General features: G+C 42.3%; 1 long non-coding RNA gene across 1 annotated transcript in view; it reads right to left on the minus strand.

The window, feature by feature from the left end:
- Positions 1-361: 361 nt before the first annotated feature.
- Positions 362-24,126, minus strand: part of LOC122456527 — a 67,502-nt gene continuing 43,737 nt past the window's right edge. The window contains exon 3 of the long non-coding RNA XR_006275462.1: positions 362-2,246. This is a non-coding gene — a long non-coding RNA (uncharacterized LOC122456527). The remainder of the gene's footprint in view (positions 2,247-24,126) is intronic.

Below are 24,126 nucleotides of genomic sequence, written 5' to 3' on the forward strand. Positions count from 1 at the left end.
TCAGCATCTTTCCAAACCCAGGACGTTGTGACCACAATACACAGTTTCTTGCAACAATAACACTACAAATAATAGCCTTTTATATTCAAGGAATTAAAAGCAATCAACATGTAGTAACCTCTGTCAATGTGGCTTGTCAGGTATTCTTCCAAAGGCTTATCAGGCAATCTGTGATAGGTTTCAGTGTGACTTTATTTAACACCACAGTCACTCATGCATAGTCTGTCATGAGTTGCTTCTTACTTTTTTCTGCGGATGGTTCAACTTCATGTAGTTTGTTGTCATCAGGATTGTTTGACAAACCCAATATACCATTTCAGAAGTTTGCAAAACATCAATCTTTTTTTTCTTTCCCCAAAGGTGAATCACTTAACTCCCCGTTTCCATTAAAAAGAAGATGAAGAACAACAACAAAACCCACGGCATTAGAAAGGAAACCTGTGCAATGTACCTATCTATCTTAAGTAATTATATGGTCCCTATTACCACACTCTCTGAGTACCTCACAATCTTTCAAGTATTTATTAGAAATACTGGTGTTATGTTCATGGCATACATACAGAAAAGTTGTATAAAACCATAATATTATATTTCTGGAAGGCTGCAATGTAACCATACTTAATTGTCCAGAACCCTAACACACAAGAACCAAAAACAGAGAGGCAAAGCAGGCTGCTCTCTTAGGCAAAAAGGCACTCTCAATCCACCTTGCTCTGGGCTGGCTCTTTGCAAACTGCCTGCTGAAGACCCAGAGCTCTAGAGCCTGCAAGAAGGATCAGAAATCTCTTTAACTTAAAGTGATGCACAGTTTTCAATATAGAGGAACTGGTTCAAAACTAGGATAGCATAGATTAGTTCTGTCTCCCTTTCTCTGTATATAGGATCAGATTTTTAAGTACCCAGCACCCAAAACCGAGGCCAGAGTTTCAAAAGTGCTCAGCACCCAACAGCAACTATTGGCACCAAATTTTCAAGATCACAGCACCCACAATGGATAGCTTTCTAGGAACCTAATCCAAAGACCGTTTAATCAGTGGAAAAACTCTCATTGATTTCAGTGGGCTTTGGATCCAGTCTTGGGTTTTCTTCCTTAAAGAATGTTGTAGTTGTTGTAACAGTGAAACTCACAGCTATTCCAGTTAGTAAATTTGTGTGTTTATCCTGCTTTAACCTGAACTTGCCCTTTGGAATCCACATCGAATGCTGGATTTCAGAGCAAACCTCTCTCAGAACTGATGGACTGGCAGCATCGATTTACGGGGTTTGTATGGTGATACATAGTGGTGATATTTATGGGCATGGATGGCTGGCAGAGATACAAGCACATAGCTGAAGGTGAGCAGCACTGATTAATGGCATGGATTATTAAAGCAGGTCAGGCAGCAATATTAATAATCAGTAACAACGTAAACCATCTTCAGGGAAAGCATGAGGGTAGGAATCAGTGCAAAGATGGGTTTCTTCATTTCTATCAGCATAAGAAATAAAAATGTCCTCGCCTCTCATGCATCATTTTGCCAACTAGAGACAGCTGGATAGTCTGGTCTGAGGTCAAATACAGCTATGGTAAGCTGCTTCTCCTCTCTTACTATGGTAACAAAAAAGGGTCTGGAGTACGGGCTGATTTTTCCAGAGCTACAGAACAGATATCCAAGTATTCAGCACCCTAACTGGGACCAGGTTTTCAAAAGAGCTCAGTTCCCATTTAGGCACTGAAAGGTGGGCCATGTTGCAGAAGAGCTTAGGCACCTGTGTCAGCTGTAGCCAGCTTTTCAGAAAGATCTCAGGACTCACTGTGCTCAGCTCTTTTGAAAATCTGGCTACTTAGTTTGTTGCCTAAATGTCAGATCCTATTTATCTGATCTGACAAAATATATCTATATCTACATCTCTATATATCTTGTGTACCTTCCAGTCAAGTGTGTTTTAAAATGCATGTTTTAAAAAATGGTTTGCCCTAAAAACACAAAAATGTGGTGTACATTTTTTGGATATAATCATGTATAATTTGACAGGAAAAAACATATGTTTAAATTGTCTAGAGCTCCATCAGGATTTTCTTTAAATACAGGCACAACAGAGGCAGATGCCTCTAGAGAATGTTAAAGTCACTTTTGTCTCGCCTCTCTGAATTATTCTGAGTGCATCATGGATAGATCTGAGGATCTGATGCATATTAAAGGAAGGAAGGTCTCCTTTCGGGAAACGGTGGATAAAAGAGCTCTCAAGTGGCCAAGTCCCTCATTCTGAATGAAGAAGAAAAAAAAAGCTCATTAATCATCTATCTGCAACTTTGTCAATAACAATCATTCTTGGGCCATGGATCAATAGGCAGGGGTCACAGCACTTAAGTCACTCATCACAGTCTTCCTTTCCAAATACCGGTCTACAAATGCTACTTCCAGAAAACTTGATTAAAAAGAGTAATTAATTGTGATTTGAGAGTGCATCTAACCTGGCATTTATTGTGTTATGGAACACACACCTCTATTATTGTATCTTATGTAGCAAAATTATAAAGTGCCCAGGACTGGCTCTAACCACTCTATACTCTGAGAAGCCCTCCCTTCCTAGTTTCTTTCTTTTGTTCTTGTTTGATGGCAAATCTTGAGTACTAGTTCCAGAAGAGTGGGCCCAAATGCTCTCGTTTCTTTTTCACAAGTGACATATGGATGCGGGCCTTGCACTCCCCATTGATGTGGAATGATATAATTGCTATGTGCAAATTCCCAAATGATACTGCACATTCTTTACTTTTTTGTTGTTAGTGGTGCTTCAACAATGAAATGTTGCCACATTGCTCACAATACATGGGCCACAGCAATTTACCAGTGTCACTCATATAGCAGTATGAATTTGCATAGTGATTTACAAGACAAAAGCTGAGTGCATCCCCCCAATAAAGGGAGAGAACATGCAGTAGGGGAGAATGACAATGAGAATGAAGGCAATATAAGAATGCAGTAACTTTGAAGGCTGAATCATGTCTTGATGGTTACATGGTAGGGTTATTTTATACACACTCAAACACACAAATACACACACACTGAACTATAGCCTCAGTTGCACTCCACCATGATATAAATGGCGATAATTATATATGTACTAACAAGCATGAAGGGACACAAAAAAATCAGAAAAAGCTAAGGCACAAACTGAGTTACAGCTAGCAAAGGCCAAAAGAAGAGGTTCTATGAATACATTAAAAGCAAGAGAAAGATGAAGGGAAGTGTAGGTCCCCTACTTAGTGGGAAAGGAGAGTAATAACATGACACCAAGAAGGCTGACAAGTTTAATGCCTATTTTGCTTCAATCTTCACTAGAAAAGTTAATTGTGGTCAGATGCTTAACACAATATGAACAAGGGGGAAGGTTCAAGCCACAATAGGAAAAGAACAGGTTAAAGGTTATTTCAATAAGTTAGATATATTCAAATAGGCAAAGCCCGATGAAATTCACTCTAGGGCTCTTAAAGAATTACCTGAAGCAATCTTAGAGCTGTCAGTGATTATCTTCAACAACTGATGGGCATGGGCGGTGGGTGGAGCCCCCCTTCAGGGAGGATAGCCCCCGGCGCCACCCCTTCTGCCCACCCCCCTCGGGGCTGGAGCCATGAGCTTTCTCCCACTCAGAGGAGTGCTGAGCAGCTCCCACCTCGGCTGGAGGAGCCCCGGGCCAGCCGCAGCCGCGCTGCACCTCCCCTCCCCAGACCCCAAGCCGCCCCAGGGAAAAGAGTCTCATTCTCATCCCGAAGAAGCACATGCAGGTTCTGGGAGTCCAGAGAGATTATTGTTGAACATACCGCTACCTCTGCTGCCCAGGAACTCACATGGGGCATAATAAAGCGGAAACTTCCCAAAAAAACCCACAAACAGGGGTCCGGCAGCCTCATCAGGGGAGGCTGAGCCTCCCTTGGATTATTATACCCAGCACCCATGCTCATGGAGAACCGGTGAGGTCCTACAGGGTTGGAGAAGGGCAAACATAGTACTTGTCTTTAAAAAGGGGAACAAAAAGGACCTGATGGATTATAGATCGTATAGCCTAATGTCAATACCTGGAAAGATATTGGAACCAAAGAATAACAAATTTGCAAGCTCTTTGAGGATTATAGGTTGATAAATAAGTAGTGATTGACTTAATCTGTAGCAAGGGAGATTTAGGTTAGATGTTAGGAAGCGCTTTCTTACTGTAAGGATAGTTAAATACTGGAATAGACTACCAAAGAAGGCTGGGGAATCCCCATCATTGGAGGTTTTTAAGAACAGGTTAGATAAACACCTATCAGGGATGGTCAATGTTTACTAAGTCCTACCTCAGCACTGGGGGATGGACTAGATGGTCTCTCGAGGTCCCTTCCAGCCCTATATTCCTATGATTCTATGTACATACAAACATTATATATATGTATGTGTGTGTGACTCGAATGTATTCATTACTTTACACTCCTTGATTGTGTTCCATTCTATATATATTGCTCTCATCATTGTAGTATCTGAGCACATATGAAGTGAGTTGGAGTCAATCATGGAAGGATACACATTTATACTGCCATAGACAGTGAAGGCTGACATGCATTGTTTATGGAATCTTTCCTGTCAAAATATGCTGTTTTAGAATATCCTGTTTTAATGAATGAAACCATTACCTGTCAGGTAAGACACAGACCTATATGCTACTTCCTTGAGAGAATACAGTTTAATTGTTATCATGATGAATATCCAACTCTACATTGTAAAAAACGGAGTTGGCATGTGCTAGGGTGGGGTCAGATAAAAACGAAGCTTTGATTTTAAAAGAAAATTGGGGGCGTACTTGTGCATCTAGTGTATGCAAGAATTTATACAATTTCCATCATGGGGAATCATTAAATTAGTCACACAAAAGTCTGTATTTTTTAAAAATGCAGGCTGTGTAGTTTTGACTGGTGGTGGAGATGAGGAAGGTAGAGAGCTCACGGTCAAAGCTGGAAAGCAGTAAGGCAAAAATGAAGCCATTCTCATATTATTTGTTGAAAAATATGAGGTTTAGCTGCATCTTACCATGGAGACAGTGTCTTGTTTGAGTCCTAATCTTTTTCTAGCAGTTAAAGACCGTTACACTAATTAACAGAGGAGCTGGAAATCAGTAGACATGGGCAGGAACTGGATTTTCCATTTTATGGCATTTTCCACAATTCTGAATTTTTTTCCGTTCTGAAAAAGAACAAAAAAAAGCATTATTTTCAAGAAACGAAGAAGAAAAAAGTCCTGTTTGTATTGATGGAAATGTCTTGTTTTGATAAAATTGAAAGATTTCATCCTGATTTTGATTTTTTTTTACATTTTAATAATGCTCCATTCTGATTTTTTGTCATGAGAAAATTTTGTCTAAATTGACAAGCTTTGCTTTTGATGAATCCACGTTTTTGTTTGTTTTTTTTACAGAAAAATGTTTTTCCATTGGAAGATTTCTGATCAATTCTAGAATTTAGTCAAAATGGTAAATGAAAAACTAGATTCAAATCTCAGTTACAGAAGTGCATAACTGAATTAAGCTCAGTGACTTCAGTAGACTTACTCTGGATTGTCACCAGTGTAGCTGGGAGCAATATTTTGCCCTAGATTTATAATAAAAAATACCAATGTAGATCAAGTTCAAACAATCCTCCGAGTCCCAGGTAAGATAGATAAATAATTGGCACAAGAGGGCTGAAAAATATTGGAAAAAGAGAAAGAACTTAATATGAACCTTCATGGAAAATTTCTCATGGAGTTTAATGAAGTTAACAGTAGTGATTTTAAGAGATGGCACAATCATTTATTATTATTATTTATTTGTACTACTTTAGTGCCTAGAGATCCCAACTGAGATCAGAGACCTAGTGTGCTAGGAACTGTACAAACACTAGAGCTGGTAAGGGACTGATTTTATCCCCTTCAAAAATTTCAGGTTTTTGTAAAAAAATGAAATGCTCAAATTATTCAATGTTTAGCAATGAAAATGTTTCTGGTTTTGGCATTACAAAATAATTTATTTTTTGGTTTTCAATTTTTTTTAATGAATGTGGAAAAGTATGGAATGGAGATTTCTGGGGGAGAAAATTCCTGTTTAATCGAAAAGCCATTTTCTCATTGAAAGAGAAGATTTTTGACCAGCTATAAGAAACACATAGTAAAAGACAGTCCTCCCCTGAATTACACACAGTCTAAATAGGCTAGGTAGACAAAGTGTGGGAGGAGAAACAGAGGCACAGAGAGGTGACTTCACCAAGGTTGTAAAGAGGCTAAGTGGGAGACCGAGGAATAGAACCCAGATGTACTTCCTTCAAGTCTGGTCCCTGACCACTGAAGCTTGCTTCTGATTAAAATGGACAAAAAAATCTTTCTAGAAAAAAGTGGCAGTGAAGTAGATTTTTTCTCAAGCGTTCAAGAAATGTAATGCAAAAACTGTCTTAAATATTCTGTAACTATATGGAATTTCACAGTAATTCTGATGAGATTAAATGGAGTTTTATGAGAAATATTTCTAAATGTTCAGTAAAGTGCTTCTCTGAGAATTTTCAGCCATGTAGTCTGAAAGCAAGACATTAGGCCAAATTCTGCCCTTAAACTGCAGTGGCATGACACCAGAGCAAGAGAGAAGAACTTGTCTCACAAACTTCACAGCCATACTTTAGATCCAGGATTTAGTCTTCACTCTTTTCAAAACCACATCTTGGGCCTGAATCTCCTCCCATTTAAACCACTCAGCTCCAATGGAGTTACTCCTGACTTACATACACCAGTGTAAGAGGAGACGCAGGACTGTCATAGTCAGGTAAATTTCATTCTGGTGTATCAGTCTCAGTCTGATACAACATTATGTTATTCCAGTTTTACACTTGTGCAATTTCAAATTTGCTACACTGAGATACAATTGGAATAATGCATCCGATGAAGTGAGCTGTAGCTCACGAAAGCTTATGCTCAAATAAATTTGTTAGTCTCTAAGGTGCCACAAGTACACCTTTTCTAATTGGAATAACATAGTAGTTAATCAGGCCCCTGATATTTGAGTGGACTCAGCAACTCCAGCTACCCCAACCATTCTGTTCATTTATCCTTAGATCACAGAAGTCAGCAATGGAAAACACTTATTTTAGCTCACGTACTCCCTGTGCAAGATGCATCTTCAAAAATCCTCATATCACAGCTTGACAATGACATGGTAGGGTTTTTACAGGGAACTGAGAGTGGGGCCAGTTTTGAAAGCCATTGCTATACAGGTGTCAGAAGGAACATAAGAATAGCCATATTGGGTCAGACCAAAGGTCCATCTAGCCCCAGTATCCTGTTTTCTGACAGTGGCCAATGCCAGGTGCCCCAGAGGGAATGAACAGAACAGGTAATCATCAAGTGATCCATCCCCTGTCACCCATTCCCAGCTTCTGGCAAACAGAGGCTAGAGACATCATCCCTGCCTTCTGGCTGATAGACCTATCCTCCATGAACTTATCTAGTTCTTTTTTGAACCTTGTTATAGTCTTGGCCTTCACAACATCCTCTGGCAAGGAGTTCCACAGGTTGACGGTGCGTTGACAAAGAACATGCTAAAACATGCTCTCGTGCTGATGTTTATTGAAATTAAAATGAAAGCACATAAAAATGTCTCTTTAGCTTGTAATATCCTGTTCCAAGTCCATTCAGCAACAAAAACATGCATTTTTTAACTGATTAATAATTCATGTGCTTTATAAATGAGGCCAGTTCATATGACCACAATTGTCGTATCTCCCACCTTTTGGACTTTGAGATTAACCAATAATCAATCATTTTGGGGTTAATTTGTTTGGTATAATGTGTATATTAAATTGCAAGAAAAGGAAGATTCATACTCAAATACACGATTTGAATGTGACGATTAGTGGATGTGGAAGCATTCAGTGTTGCTTTATGTTTCATGGCAGTGATTGTCCAGAAATATTAAAAATACACAAGGTAACAATCTGTTCTAATATCGCAGTCACAAACTTGCTATTATCTAAGAACATACAGATGCTCTTAATGGTGTGATGTGCTGACTGCTTGAGATAATTAATTTCCATGTTCCTGTTGAGCTAGAATCCTGAAATTTGGTTCAGTCATTCATTGTGGACTGCTGAGTACAGGAAAATTTTTTCCAAATTTGAAAACACATCTTGCCATTAGAAGTCAGTCAGTTTTATCAATGGCTTTCAACTTTTAAGTGGTTTTATTTGCACATTGGGGTGGGGAGGAAAAAAAGCCTCCGTTTTGAAGAAATAAAAGTAATAGGAGGCCATCTAATGATCAGATTCAAGACAAGAAAATTGTAAAAGATGAGAAAGTATCTCAGTTCTCCACATGTCTAAATAACACAGAGAGACTTATGAACTAATTCAAAATGAGATGAAAACAAAGCAAAAATTGGCAGTGTATTTAATGAGCGGCTACAGGAGAAAGGCAAGAGTTACTCTAGCTCTGTTTAATTTTGCATTTGCATGCCAATAATGATGACAACAAAGCCATTAAAAGTTGCCATTTACCTAGAAAATCCTTTAATCCTTCTTTGCAATATTTGCAATATTTCTTCATTCAAAATGAAATGAATATATCAAATACCATAAACAAGGTAAAAAAAAGTTTAAGGGTGCTCATTTTATTCAGATTAATTTCCACAGCGTGTATAAACTCAGCCAATAAAATTTATAAAATTTTCACCGTGGGGAGAAAAAAATGTCCTGGGATAAATCCATAGCATAAAAGCGATGAATATATTTCCAGTTCTGCAGCCTGTTGAGCGCTGATACTTTATTAAGGTGATCATAGAATCATAGAATCATAGAATCATAGAATATCAGGGTTGGAAGGGACCCCAGAAGGTCATCTAGTCCAACCCCCTGCTCAAAGCAGGACCAAGTCCCAGTTAAATCATCCCAGCCAGGGCTTTGTCAAGCCTGACCTTAAAAACCTCTAAGGAAGGAGATTCTACCACCTCCCTAGGTAACGCATTCCAGTGTTTTACCACCCTCTTAGTGAAAAAGTTTTTCCTAATATCCAATCTAAACCTCCCCCATTGCAACTTGAGACCATTACTCCTCGTTCTGTCATCTGCTACCATTGAGAACAGTCTAGAGCCATCCTCTTTGAAACCCCCTTTCAGGTAGTTGAAAGCAGCTATCAAATCCCCCCTCATTCTTCTCTTCTGCAGACTAAACAATCCCAGCTCCCTCAGCCTCTCCTCATAAGTCATGTGCTCTAGACCCCTAATCATTTTCGTTGCCCTTCGTTGTACTCTTTCCAATTTATCCACATCCTTCCTGTAGTGTGGGGCCCAAAACTGGACACAGTACTCCAGATGAGGCCTCACCAGTGTCGAATAGAGGGGAACGATCACGTCCCTCGATCTGCTCGCTATGCCCCTACTTATACATCCCAAAATGCCATTGGCCTTCTTGGCAACAAGGGCACACTGCTGACTCATATCCAGCTTCTCGTCCACTGTCACCCCTAGGTCCTTTTCCGCAGAACTGCTGCCGAGCCATTCGGTCCCTAGTCTGTAGCGGTGCATTGGATTCTTCCATCCTAAGTGCAGGACCCTGCACTTATCCTTATTGAACCTCATTAGATTTCTTTTGGCCCAATCCTCCAATTTGTCTAGGTCCTTCTGTATCCTATCCCTCCCCTCCAGCGTATCTACCACTCCTCCCAGTTTAGTATCATCCGCAAATTTGCTGAGAGTGCAATCCACACCATCCTCCAGATCATTTATGAAGATATTGAACAAAACGGGCCCCAGGACCGACCCCTGGGGCACTCCACTTGACACCGGCTGCCAACTAGACATGGAGCCATTGATCACTACCCGTTGAGCCCGACAATCTAGCCAGCTTTCTACCCACCTTATAGTGCATTCATCCAGCCCATACTTCCTTAACTTGCTGACAAGAATGCTGTGGGAGACCGTGTCAAAAGCTTTGCTAAAGTCAAGAAACAATACATCCACTGCTTTCCCTTCATCCACAGAACCAGTAATCTCATCATAAAAGGCGATTAGATTAGTCAGGCATGACCTTCCCTTGGTGAATCCATGCTGACTGTTCCTGATCACTTTCCTCTCCTCTAAGTGCTTCAGGATTGATTCTTTGAGGACCTGCTCCATGATTTTTCCAGGGACTGAGGTGAGGCTGACTGGCCTGTAGTTCCCAGGATCCTCCTTCTTCCCTTTTTTAAAGATGGGCACTACATTAGCCTTTTTCCAGTCATCCGGGACTTCCCCCGTTCGCCACGAGTTTTCAAAGATAATGGCCAAGGGCTCTGCAATCACAGCCGCCAATTCCTTCAGCACTCTCGGATGCAATTCGTCCGGCCCCATGGACTTGTGCACGTCCAGCTTTTCTAAATAGTCCCTAACCACCTCTATCTCTACAGAGGGCTGGCCATCTCTTCCCCATTTTGTGTTGCCCAGCACAGCAGTCTGGGAGCTGACCTTGTTAGTGAAAACAGAGGCAAAAAAAGCATTGAGTACATTAGCTTTTTCCACATCCTCTGTCACTAGCTTGCCTCCCTCATTCAGTAAGGGGCCCACACTTTCCTTGGCTTTCTTCTTGTTGCCAACATACCTGAAGAAACCCTTCTTGTTACTCTTGACATCTCTTGCTAGCTGCAGCTCCAGGTGCGATTTGGCCCTCCTGATATCTTTCCTACATGCCCGAGCAATATTTTTATACTCTTCCCTGGTCATATGTCCAACCTTCCACTTCTTGTAAGCTTCTTTTTTATGTTTAAGATCCGCTAGGATTTCACCATTAAGCCAAGCTGGTCGCCTGCCATATTTACTATTCTTTCGACTCATCGGGATGGTTTGTCCCTGTAACCTCAACAGGGATTCCTTGAAATACAGCCAGCTCTCCTGGACTCCCTTCCCTTTCATGTTAGTCCCCCAGGGGATCCTGGCCATCTGTTCCCTGAGGGAGTCAAAGTCTGCTTTCCTGAAGTCCATGGTCCGTATCCTGCTGCTTACCTTTCTTCCCTGCGTCAGGATCCTGAACTCAACCAACTCATGGTCACTGCCTCCCAGATTCCCATCCACTTTTGCTTCCCCCACTAATTCTACCCGGTTTGTGAGCAGCAGGTCGAGAAAAGCGCTCCCCCTAGTTGGCTCCCCTAGCACTTGCACCAGGAAATTGTCCCCTACGCTTTCCAAAAACTTCCTGGATTGTCTATGCACCGCTGTATTGCTCTCCCAGCAGATATCAGGAAAATTAAAGTCACCCATGAGAATCAGGGCATGCGATCTAGTAGCTTCCGTGAGTTGCCGGAAGAAAGCCTCATCCACCTCATCCCCCTGGTCCGGTGGTCTATAGCAGACTCCCACCATGACATCACTCTTGTTGCACACACTTCTAAACTTAATCCAGAGACACTCAGGTTTTTCCACAGTTTCGTACCGGAGCTCTGAGCAGTCATACTGCTCCCTTACATACAGTGCTACTCCCCCACCTTTTCTGCCCTGCCTGTCCTTCCTGAACAGTTTATAACCATCCATGACTGTACTCCAGTCATGTGAGTTATCCCACCAAGTCTCTGTTATTCCAATCACGTCATAATTCCTTGACATCACCAGGACCTCCAGTTCTCCCTGCTTGTTTCCAAGGCTTTGTGCATTTGTATATAAGCACTTGAGATAACCTGTTGATCGCCCCTCATTCCCAGTATGAGGCAGGAGCCCTCCCCTCTCAGACATTCCTGCCTGTGCTTCCTCCCGGTATCCCGCTTTCCCACTTACCTCAGGGCTTTGGTCTCCTTCCCCCGGTGAACCTAGTTTAAAGCCCTCCTCACTAGGTTAGCCAGCCTGCTGGCAAAGATGTTCTTCCCTCTCTTCGTAAGATGGAGCCCGTCTCTGCCCAGCACTCCTCCTTCATGGAACACCATCCCATGGTCAAAGAATCCAAAGCCTTCTCTCCGACACCACCTGCGTAGCCATTCGTTGACCTCCACGATTCGACGGTCCCTACCCAGGCCTTTTCCTTCCACGGGGAGGATGGACGAGAACACCACTTGCGCCTCCAACTCCTTTATCCTTCTTCCCAGAGCCACGTAGTCCGCAGTGATCCGCTCAAGGTCATTCTTGGCAGTATCATTGGTGCCCACGTGGAGAAGCAGGAAGGGGTAGCGATCCGAGGGCTTGATGAGTCTCGGCAGTCTCTCCGTCACATCACGAATCTTAGCCCCTGGCAAGCAGCAGACTTCTCGGTTTTCCCGGTCAGGGCAGCAGATAGATGACTCAGTCCCCCGGAGGAGAGAGTCCCCGACCACCACCACCCGCCTTCTCCTCTTGGGAGTGGTGGTCGTGGAACCCCCAACCTCAGGACATCGCATCTCATGCCTCCCAACCAGCGGGGTCTCCTTCTGCTTTCTCCCCCCAGACATATCATCTGGTCCACTCTCCGCAATGGTACCTGTGGAGAGAACATGAAAGCGGTTAGTTACCTGTGTCTGTGTTACTGGAACCCGGACATTCCGCTTACCTCTTCTGGAGGTCACATGTTGCCAAGCTTCTTCACTGGCCTCTTGGCTCCTCTGTGCAACCTGCTCTATATCTTTAGAGCTTTGTGCCCCTAGAAGGCTATCCTGAGTTTGGTCCAGAAAATCCTCAGTCTCTCGTATACAACGCAGGGTCGTTACCTGTTGCTCCAGACCTTCAATCTTCTCTTCCAATATGGAGACCAGCTTGCACTTTGTACAGACAAAGTCGCTTCTGTCCTGTGGAAGAAAGACAAACATGGCACATCCAGTGCAGGTCACAATAGCTGAACCCCCCCCTTCCATATCACCTACCTACTATGAGCTTCCTCAGAGACGTTGGCAAGATGTAAGCCTCACTGGGCTCACTCCAGGCGAACTGATGCTAAGGCTAAGAATACATACCACCAACTTAACGGAAAAAATCATTCTGAGAACATTGTATTTTAAGAATAAATAATAATGATACCTAGGAAAATATAGAGATAAGGTTAAACCCGTTTGAAAATTGGGCTTTTGTGCTGTTAGCTTAAATAGAATAGTGAAAGCATACGCCAAATCATGGTAGATTTCAAGCAAATGTCTTGCAGCTGCTAGGATGGGATAGGCAAGTTATTGCTAGGTACCATAGGTTATGATAGTACGTTGTACATCTCAAACAAGGTCAGTAATGCTCATTACTTTTTTTATGTTGGTTGTCTGTAATCATAATAACACTGCTATCACCACAAAATGTTGGCTTCATACATTATCCAGACTGGTATTAAAACTTCAGCCAGCCTCCTTTGATGAGCTGACCCATGCTCAAATGCTGACACTGGCAGTGGGCCCGCATCAGCGGTCTAGCAATCTATTTTAAAAACACTCTTTGAAACAGTGCAATGGGAAATGGCTTCCATCAGCTGAAGAACACGAATGTGCATGATAAACATTACTAGCAGGCTGGGGTCTGAGCACCCAATTTCTGCTGATGGCTCAAAAACCAGGTGAAGACGCTGAACAGTTCCCATGGGATAATCAGGATGTGACTCCTGAAGGCAGCACAGGCATGGCTTTGACATGAGCTTAGAGCCTTAAAAATGCAGCAGTGTAAAAATTGTAGACGTGTGTTAGCTTCTTTTTCCAGCCCTCTCTTCAAAGCTTGCAATAATAGCTTAGTGGGTGTCAACTGATGGTAAAAAGCAGCCCCTGGCTGGCATGGCTCAGGAGCAAAAGGACATGGAGAAATGAGTAATCATCTCACCTCTGTGTATCTGGAGATCCAGATTTGTTACCAGGGCAGTTTGAGGAAACTGTGCCACACCTCGGCAAGATACACTGCAGTATGTAGATAACATTGCACAAAATCAGCAGCTTCTGTCCAAGAAAATATAGCAAGCCAGGATTCAGCTGTATTTTAAGAAATGCTTAGAGAACACTAAGAATTGCACTACACTTCGCTCTAGCCTGCTATTTCAGGCCTTGCTTTTAAAAGCTTTACCCACGAGTAGTGTCACAGTCATAGGGCTAGCTGCACCTATCTCCCCTTCCTCTCAGAGTGTACCCTCTTTGGTGTCTAGGCTGATATTTTGACCTATCCAGGGGTGGAACTTTGCAGTTCTCCCAGTCTTAGGCTGAGCCCTGAGCTTCAGATCCCTGTGTACTGATTGTTCTTACCCAGCAGGACCAACTGATTTCAGGTTCCTGCAGTTCTTTCCTTCAGGAGTCTGTGAGCAGTGGTATATAGTGATCAGACAACCTTCTTTAAGCAAAGTACTGGTTATTTTTACAGTAAGAAAAAAAGCATTTAGAGAAAAAAGGATTTAAAAATAGCAACACTTTACATGCATGTCTATTTTCCACCAGTGCTTAATTTGTGCCAGGCCTTGCCAGGGCTGAGCCCCAGCACCTCTAGATTTGACAGTTCATAGTCCTGGCACCTCTGGGTGTGCCGTGTCAGTTATGAAAGTAAAAAAAAAAATAGCTTGAGCCCCGGCACCTCTTTCATTACAAATTAAGCACGGATCTTCCCTAATGGCTTAACACCCCGAAGATAAGTGAGGCAGGCCTACCTTCTTCAGACACCCCCTTTGGGTGCTGTGTCTCAGTCTGGTTCTCCCCAACAACTACTACCCTTCTCTTGAGAGACTGTCCCTTTTAAAACTGATATAGTCTTTGTTTCTTCTGTGTTCCTGGGCCTTGGTCTTTCTGAACAAAACCAGACCTATAGGGTCAGCAGGAGATTGAGGTCGAGTCTTTGCCATTGTCACTTAACAGCCCTGAAGTGTTTGTTTGCTGATTAGTGGCTTATCTTGAGACATTCTTTCCCCTTCCTACTTGCTTTTCCTCACAACCCCTTCTTAAACTAAACCAATATGTTCATACAGTAAACATCCAAATTAATAGGTCAACAAAGAGCAATGAGAAATGTTTACAGAGCAGCTCCACTTCCATCACAAGTAATTCCTTAATCTGTGAGCAGTTCATTAAAGTTAGATGGGGCTATTAGAGGAGTAAGGCATTATAATGTGCATAAATGACAGAATCTGTCCTGCCACAGTTAAATCAAAAGAAAAAGAAGCCTAACTATAAATAAAAAATGTGCCATATTCTGATCTCAGTTACATTTATCTACATTTCAAGGAATTCCACTGAAGTCAATGGAGTTACTCCACATTTATAATGGTATAACTAAGATCAGGATTTGCCCTATGGTTTAACATTTAATTAAGTCAATACTAGATGTAACATTTTATTTCTCCTTTCTCTTTTCTGGTTTAGATCATAGGTTCTAGAAAAGAAATTCATATACCAACTTACTGGCTCTACACTGTATATAATAGATCATAATAAATGCTATTATTGTGTGGCAGTAGTGGAAATGCTGTTACAATGAACAGCTGAGCAAATAAAACAACCAATAGGTGGGAAATTAGCATGGGAGTGCTGTGACATTTCTGGAATTCTCCCAATGGTTCAGCAGACAAGGAAGGCAACTTTTTATTGAAAGGTGGCTGGAACAAGTCTCGGTTAGCCCTGGCACATGTAACAACTGCTTCACATGCTTACACAATACAGATGTATTTTAATTTTGGGAGGACGTAAGTGAGAAATCTCTCTAGTGAATGGACTGTTACTTATAGAGAATGAATTAAACCACTCTTATGTTGAATAGTACCTTTCCCCCTGGGATGCTTCCCTGGGAATCAGTGAAACCATTTGTGGAATAAGGTACTGCTTAGAGGAACTGGGTCAGAATCTGACCTATAATAAATAACTTTTGATCAAAGGTTCCTCCCACCATACCCACTGCCAGCCTCCTCAGAGTACTATAAAACTTCAGTGAAAACAACATAAAAAACAACATTATTGTTATATTCCTTGTGTGCGCACACATGCACATGCATTCATGAGAGGAACACGGTCAGTTATTTTAGACATTTATCTATGGATATCTTGACAAAATCCTGTCTGAGTCAAAACTCTCATTGAAGCCTCTGGGCAAAATTCTACCCTTACTTGTGCATATATATGTAAACCTGAAGTAACTCCGTTGGATTCAGTGGCAATCCTTCACACATGCACCAATTATCTGAGAGGAGAGTCTAGCCTATGTGGAGTATTTGGGATTTGGCCTACTATTTGTAACATCCTCTCAGTGGCCTGAAGAACCACAAGAATATTCATCTTTTCTTCTCTGTTTCTCATGGTGTACAGTGAACACTGCTCCTTTTTCATTTATCTCCTTGGTCCTGCATTTCTCTTTATCTTCCGGACTATTCAATAAAGGGCTCTGTTGTCATTTTGTGCTCCTTAACCCAAGCGGTAATCCTCTGGCTGACCTAGTCCCAAACCACTCTGGACTATCCCTGTCCTTGACAGTGACAACTTCAATACTGTATTCTCTAACCAGATAGAGAATTGCTCAGGAATATGGGGCTTGATCTAAAGCCCATTGAAGTCAGTGGGAAAATTCCCATTGACTTCAGAAGGGGAAGGGGAAGTGTTGATTTTCCTGTCCATTTGGGCATATGCTTTAGAGCATATCTATGATGGTTTGCAGAGGGAAATGAAAATTTTTATTTGATTACATTCAGGACTGTTTATGCCATGGCAACATAAAGTTGTACACACTCAGTCATTCAGTTGTTCCACATTTCAAAGGCAAAAATGCTGCAGGAATGGTTGAAGGATAGGGCCCACAATGGCCCTGGATTGGGTTCATAATGGCGGCGCATTCTCCACAATTACAAATAAAGCCATGAGGTGATCTCATATGAGCTATGCAAACAGCAGCTTTGACTGACAACCACAAAACATGGTTAAGCCTTGAAAAATTACTTTTAAAAAGAAAAAGTCTTTGCAGAAATGAGGACTATGGGTCAAAATACTGGCAAACCTCTGGACTCACAATTTATGCCAAAGCCAACCAAATAAAAGAACAGGCATGGATGTGCAATAATAGCAGCATTAATGTGTGCCCACATTCTGGATGTCGGCAGCCCATTAACAGAATAGAAATATTCTGCCTAAGGGGCTGTGGGAAGCCAACCATTTTCAGGTCAAGGAGAATGTGAATATTACAAAGTTGTGGACTATGACTCCTTGGCAGACCCACAACAGTGCCTCTCAGCCCGAAGTGCCTACAGAGAGATCTCTTCACAGGCCTGAACCTCTAACTGCCTTGAATCTTGGATAGTCATTTACACCTGTACAAAGTGAATCTAAAATCATAGAATCATAGACCTGGAAGGGACCTTGAGAGGTCATCTAGTCCAGTCCCCTGCACTCGTGGCAGGACTAAGTATTATCTAGACCATCCCTGGCAGGTGTTTGTCTAACCTGCTCTTTAAAATCTCCAATGATGGAGATTCCGCAACCTCCCTAGGCAATTTATTCCAGGGCTTAACCACCTTGACAGTTAGGAAGTTTTTCCTAATGTCCAACCTAAACCACCCTTGCTGCAATTTAAGCCCATTGCTTCTTATCCTATCCTCAGAGGTTAAGAAGAACAATTAAAAAACGCTACCTCTGTACGATTTGGAAGCATTGTATACCAATTTCACACTCTGCAGTAAATGAAAACACAAGGTGCAAAGCAGTGGAGAACTTTAGGCCCAATAGGTTTTCACAACAGTCAGGGCTAGGGCAATCATTCTTTTACAAGCATTGTAGCAACACCATTGATATTCATGCCATTTAGCAGACACACACAGGGGAGGACATGTGAAACAGAATGTGACCCCAAGACTGCACATTTTCATCCTGTGTAGTATTTTACAAATTTCCCTTTTTTACTACTGGTTTATTTTTTCCCTGGTGCCAATGACTACATTTGGCTTTTCTTTTCTTTTTTAGCCGGGCATGATAATTTTGCAATAATCTTTCATAAATCTCAGTGTGCTTCCTGAAAGTAAATGATGGCATAATTTATCACAGTTGAAAATGCATTTTGTAGCATGACAGTGTCATTAGGCATTCTTTTCAGGAGACATTGTAAGTATATACCAGTGTATTAAAGTTACTGTACTGCAGATCTGCTTTGTTGATTTACTCCTTGTCTTTGGCGAGCTTTCATCATGACAGCCACACAATTGTGCATTTTCACTGAGGAAGTGGGGGGAGTATGAAAACAATTAAAAAGGGTTTCTATGTGTTCACTAATTCATGCTGGAAAGGGATGCAATTCGACTGCATTTTTGTACCAATTCATTGCACATTAATTATGCAGTGATCAAAATAATTTCACATGCATAATGCTGACCTCATTCACTAGAGGGCAACAAAACCCTAGCTTAAAAAGCCTCCACCTTCTACTTTCAATGACAGAGCACGTTTGATAAGATGCTGCATGGATTTTATATTGAATGCCCTATTAATTTTACATAAGTGCAAAGTTACTTTTGAAACGCTAGTTAGGCTGTTTAATATAGATGTTCTAGCCTAACAGGTGCCAGAAAGACATTCTTGCAGTAACCGCCCCCCCAACCTCCCCGACTCCCCTGTGGGTGTGTTCATTTGTCTGAGTATTATTGTTTGACTGAAGTTACCCTACTGAGCCCCATTTAATAAAGCCCTCTTGGAATGTTATACTGTTTTTGCAGATCAAAACATGTGGGTTTAAATGCAGATCACAATGTTGAAATTACTTAAAATTGTAGCAAATGAAAAGTTCCTGTTTTCTTGACTGGGTTTTGAACTGGAGGGTTCTTTCCTCTTTTTCCGCTGCCTCTTATGGTGTTACCTTAGCATTGTTGCCTTAGGAGAATGCAGATTTTCATAAAGCAGTTGTTTGCTTAACTAACATACAACAGTAAACCTTTGCCTGAAATTTTTTTGAAGAGAGATGTTATGAAATCTAAAACAGTTGATATCATCTCTTCCAAGAGTCTGAGAACTAATTAATTTACTATAAGCCAGCACATTAGTCCTAATAATTTAATTTAAAAAGTTCACTCTGCATAATAAGATCTGGTTGCTGGGTCTTCTTCCTGAGTTGTAAATAAGAAGAAGCTATTACTGCTACGGTCTATGGAGAAAGGATTTTATATACTGTGAAAAAATGATTACACACACACACAGACCCATCCAGTTGGAAAATAATTATGTGAATTTGTCTTTTGTCCTTAGATGCAAATAATGGCTAATGCAAATAAAGCCCCAGTGAACTATTTTCACATTGTTTTTAATAGGACAGCTAATACTACATTTAGTCCATTTGTAATAAATATTTTAAGTGTCGTTTTTTCCCCTGTTACTTGTTATCAGAGGAAATCATTAAGACCAGCTGAAAACATCCATATTATAAAGGGATTGCTTCCATAAACATGTCCCTGGCCTTTCCTTTAAAGTGATTTCTTCCCCAGGGGTGACTGGATATGTAGAAATGCATCGTTCTGTTTCAGAGCAGCGTGGGGTGGGGGGAAGAGATGTACAAATACATTTTTCTATTACACAGTTGACAGCGCCTTGGGAAAACAAGTCTAAGAAATGTGCAACCTTGAAATGTGTGCATGGTGCGAGCAATATTTTCAATGTGAACCCTGTGTTCTTATTTTCAAAGTCCTTAATCATTTGGCTGTGCTGTGCAGGAAGAGCCTACTGAAGATCCTAAAACACACAGAGTCTGGATTTAGTGTCTTTTGTGTGTGAAAGTCATTTTATTCTTGTGGAAAGGCAGAATGAAGCATCTATGCTGCACCATCTTGCCGATGCAGTGAAGCCTACACTTTGCATGCCTAGTTAGCAGTATTCTCTTCCCCAAACAGTACAGTGTGACATGTTCCCCTTCCTGCCAACGTATTTAACAATTTCCTTTGAAATGAAACTCATTATACAAAAGCAGAACTAAATAAAAAATACTCCAGAGAGGGAACAGATTGCTAGATATAGATTAGATGTGTAGATCTTAGATCTTAATTCTTCACAAGAATTAAATATTTAACATAATCACACCACAGGTGACAGGAAGAAGTATACATTGTTTCATTAGACTTAATTAAGCATAAGGAAAAAAATCTAATACTCATTCAGGTCTAGCTTTAAAATTGATTACAAAAAAACCCTCCCTTTTTGAAGTACCTTTGTATTGAGAGAAATGCATTCTTGCTTTCCTTAACTGGGGGAGTCCTAGCTTTACAATATTCAAAAGCTATGAAGAGATAGTTACATTCAAAAGCCCATAGCTGACTGTGGCTTTATACCATCAAGTTAAGGACAAAGCAAAAGACCTGACATTTCTAGCACTGCTGACTTATAATGCTGAGCTCCTTTTGCTATATTTGTATAAACAATTATGCTCAGGCCATTTTTTTCCTATTATTTTTTATGTACTTATTGTTTACAAGAAAAAAAGATAGAGCATTTAATTATGAGATGGACCTAATTTTCTATAAAAACCATTGCATGCCTGGCACTGACTCTGGAATTCTGCTTACAATTCACGTTAATCCTACTAATAGGAAAAAACAGTTTAGAAGAGATACTGCTTTGTAATACAAGGCTAGCATTTAATATTATGAATCATTTGCTGATAGCATTCTGACACCTCTCCCATTTCAGAACTATACTTAGGTGCAGAGGAGTATATCTGCAATGTACAAGAACTAGAGAAACTTCATGGTGTATTACTTAATTTTACAATCATCTCATTTAATGATACGAGTTGGAATAGCTGGGTAAGAGCCCAATCCAGCCCGTCTTTGCATTCATCCGCTCAAGGCCTAAGCTATTATTTATTCACACACTAGATGTGAAATATGAAAAGAAAAGCAACTACACAAACCCTCATGTTCATACAGGTAAACTATCCAATTCAGGTTTCAGAGTAGCAGCCGTGTTAGTCTGTATCCGCAAAAAGAATAGGAGTACTTGTGTCACCTTAGAGACTAACAAATTTATTTGAGCATAAGCTTTTGTAAGCCTATGAAAGCTTATACTCAAATAAATTTGTTAGTCTCTAAGGTGACACAAGTACTCCTGTTCTTTTATCCAGTTCAGTTGTCCTCAGCTTTGCAGAACAGAAAAGCAGTCAGTTTTGAAGGGGAGTTGCAAAGAGCCACAAAATCACTACTATGTAAGGTCCTTCTGACATTACAATGCCACCTTCACACTTTTATTGTTCAGTGTCATCTTGCTGATGCACTGTTACAGCCCAAGCATTGTGACTCCGTGAGACATTGCTCCACACTATTTCATGGCTCTCTGGGACTCTATTTGTCCCTCCCTCCCTCCTGTGTTGTCCTTCTCTGGTTTCTGGGCTGGAAATCTTTTTATTTATTTATTGAAGAGGAGGAGAGCTTGTGTATCAGCTTTTGGGTTCCAGTTATAACCTATCCCAGACAACAGGGTTAAAAAACTTATACAGTAGACTCTTATTTTATTAAGTTGAAGCCAGTGGTCCATGCACATTTCTGTGCATCCATTTGCATATGCAATACCCACAACTGGATGCACAAATGAGGCATATGTGTGTTCACAAATGAATATTAAGAACCATTTGCATGTGCAAATATCTAATTTGCATGCATAATTATTGCTGTATTTTCACATGTGAGACAGAACCTTGAGCCTCAGTTTATGAAAATAGGTCACAAATGCACTAGAGATGTGCCCAAGATACAAATTTGAGATCCGGATGTCAAACACTTGAAAACTCAGGGCATTTCAACTCAGAGTTTTGGTTTATCCCGTTATAAATATGAGAGGGAGGAAAGTGCCCCTTCTTCAGACTTTGCAAAAACTTGACAATGGGCTTACATGATAACTGGCTTGTATATCTGGGAATAAGGCAGCTGAAGGATGAGGTTGTCGAGATGGCTGAGGAGACAAAATCATATGCCAATCAGCCTTGTGAGGTATTCAATGGAGAAGTGTGATCTCTGACAACATTACTTTACCAAGATTCCTAACCTGTATGATTTGTGTCCAGTGTGCATTAATTGCTTGGCCAGAATTTGTTGCAGTCCCAAGCACTGGACAGGTGACTTCTAGTGATGGGACCCAGCCAAATATCTTAGGATTTGAGGATAGGGCATTTTTTTCCTCACTGATTGACTGGACTGTGTGAACTCTCCATGGTTCCCCTTTCTCCATCACATCAAGCATAAGCTACCTCTCGTCACTTCTAGCCCCCTCATGACCTACTCCCATGCTGCCTATCATCTCTCATTCAGCAATGAGATGTTGACCTCCAGTAGGCCAATGATGCCAGACTTCATGGCCCACGTGTACATTTTTCAAACAAGCACTTTTGTACTTTCTTCCAGGTTGCCCCTCATGCTTGGGAGGAGCTCCTTGTAAAAATCCACAAAGCTACTTCACTATCCACCTTCATATCCCATATTATAAATCCTCCTTTGCCTTGAGGCCTACATTGTCATGTTTTTTTGGTTAGCCACTGCCTATTACGTGGCCAGTGTTGTCTTCCTGTTTTCTTACATTCCCCAGTTTCTCTCTGTATCCACCTATTCTATCTTGTCTTATATTTAGATTGCAAACTCTTCAGGTAAGAAGAAAAGGAGTACTTGTGGCACCTTAGAGACTAACAAATTTATTAGAGCATAAGCTTTCGTGAGCTACAGCTCACTTCATCGGATGCTCACGAAAGCTTATGCTCTAATAAATTTGTTAGTCTCTAAGGTGCCACAAGTACTCCTTTTCTTTTTGCGAATACAGACTAACACGGCTGCTACTCTGAAACCTGTCATTCTTCAGGTAAGGGCTCTTTGTTTTGTGTATGTAAAGTGCCTAGCACAGTGGAGTCCTGGTCCATCACTGAGACTTCTAGGTCCCATAGGGTGACCAGATCACAAGAGTCAAATATCAGGACACATGGGGGTGGGCAGCCACAGGCACACAACTCCGACCTCAGCCATGGGGGAGAGGAGCGCACAGCCCTAGGAAGCTGCGAGTGGGTGTATGTCTCTGCTACAGCTTCTGCCGCAAGCCACAGGTAGGGACTCATGGCCCCAGTTCCAGCCCTGGCCATGCTGTTGACTCAACCCAGCTGACAGTCACCTCACCTTCCAGCAAGGCCAGTGAGTGAGGTCAGGGGAGGGGGCAGGGCGTGGGGGAGTAAGTGTCTGGGAGGTCTGCGTGTGTGTGTGGCGTTCTGGGCTCTGAGGGGTGGAGGGTGCTAGGCAGTGGAGGGGCTATTGTGAGGGCGCTGGGCAGTGGGTGAGTTCTGTGTGTGTCGGGGCACTGGGCAGTGGGGGATCTGTCTGGAGCACTGGGTAGTTGAGGTGGTGGGGTTGTGGGGAAGGTCACTGGGTAGTGGGGGAAGGGGAGATCTGTGTGTTTTGGGGAACTAGGGACTGGGGGCTTCTGTGTGGGGTGCTGGGTAGTGGCAGTGGGGCTGTGTGCAGGGGGGCACTGGGAAGGGGTGGTGGTGTGCAGGGCGCTGTGCATTTATGGTGGGGGGGCTTTTGGGGGGCGCTGGACATAGCAGGTCTGGGGGGTGCTGGGCGGGGGAGCTGTGTGGCATGGCATGCGCCCACCCCCAACAGGAAGGGGCATGCTGGTAGCACAGGGCCAGGAGGAGGCCCATTGCCCCGGCTGCCCCCACCCCCACCCACCACTCACCTCCTCATCTGAGGGCTGGGGCAGGGGGAGGAAGTGCGGGATCAGGGTCCGGGCAGCGTTTACCTGGGGCAGCTCCTGGGAAGCGGCTGGCAGATCCCTCTGGCTCCTAGGATCAGGGGCGGCCAGGAGGGTCTCCGCATGCTGTACTCGCCATGTGCGCTGCCCCCGCAGCTCCCATTGGCTACGGATCCCAGACAATGGGAGCTGTGGAACCAGTGCTCGTGGCAGCACCCCCCTGGCCGCCCCTCTGCCTAAGGACTGCAGGATCCTGCTGGCGGCTTCCCGGGAGCTGTGCGGAGCCAGGTAGGGAGCCTGCCAGCTAGGGTGACCAGTCCAGTTCCATGCCAAATATTGGGACAAATAGCATCCCGACTGTATATCAGTCGGGATGCAGGACAAACAGCTAAATGTCAGGATAGTCCCAATTTTATCAGGACATCTGGTCACCCTAAGGTCCTGCAACAATACAAATAAATAAATGATCATTTCAATCCCTACCCCTCATTTGAGGAGAGGGTGAAAGAGATCAGGACTGCTTGGATCCTGAGCTCTAGGTTAAATT

This window comes from Dermochelys coriacea, chromosome 13, assembly GCF_009764565.3.
Source record: "Dermochelys coriacea isolate rDerCor1 chromosome 13, rDerCor1.pri.v4, whole genome shotgun sequence".
Taxonomy (NCBI): Eukaryota; Metazoa; Chordata; order Testudines; family Dermochelyidae; genus Dermochelys; species Dermochelys coriacea.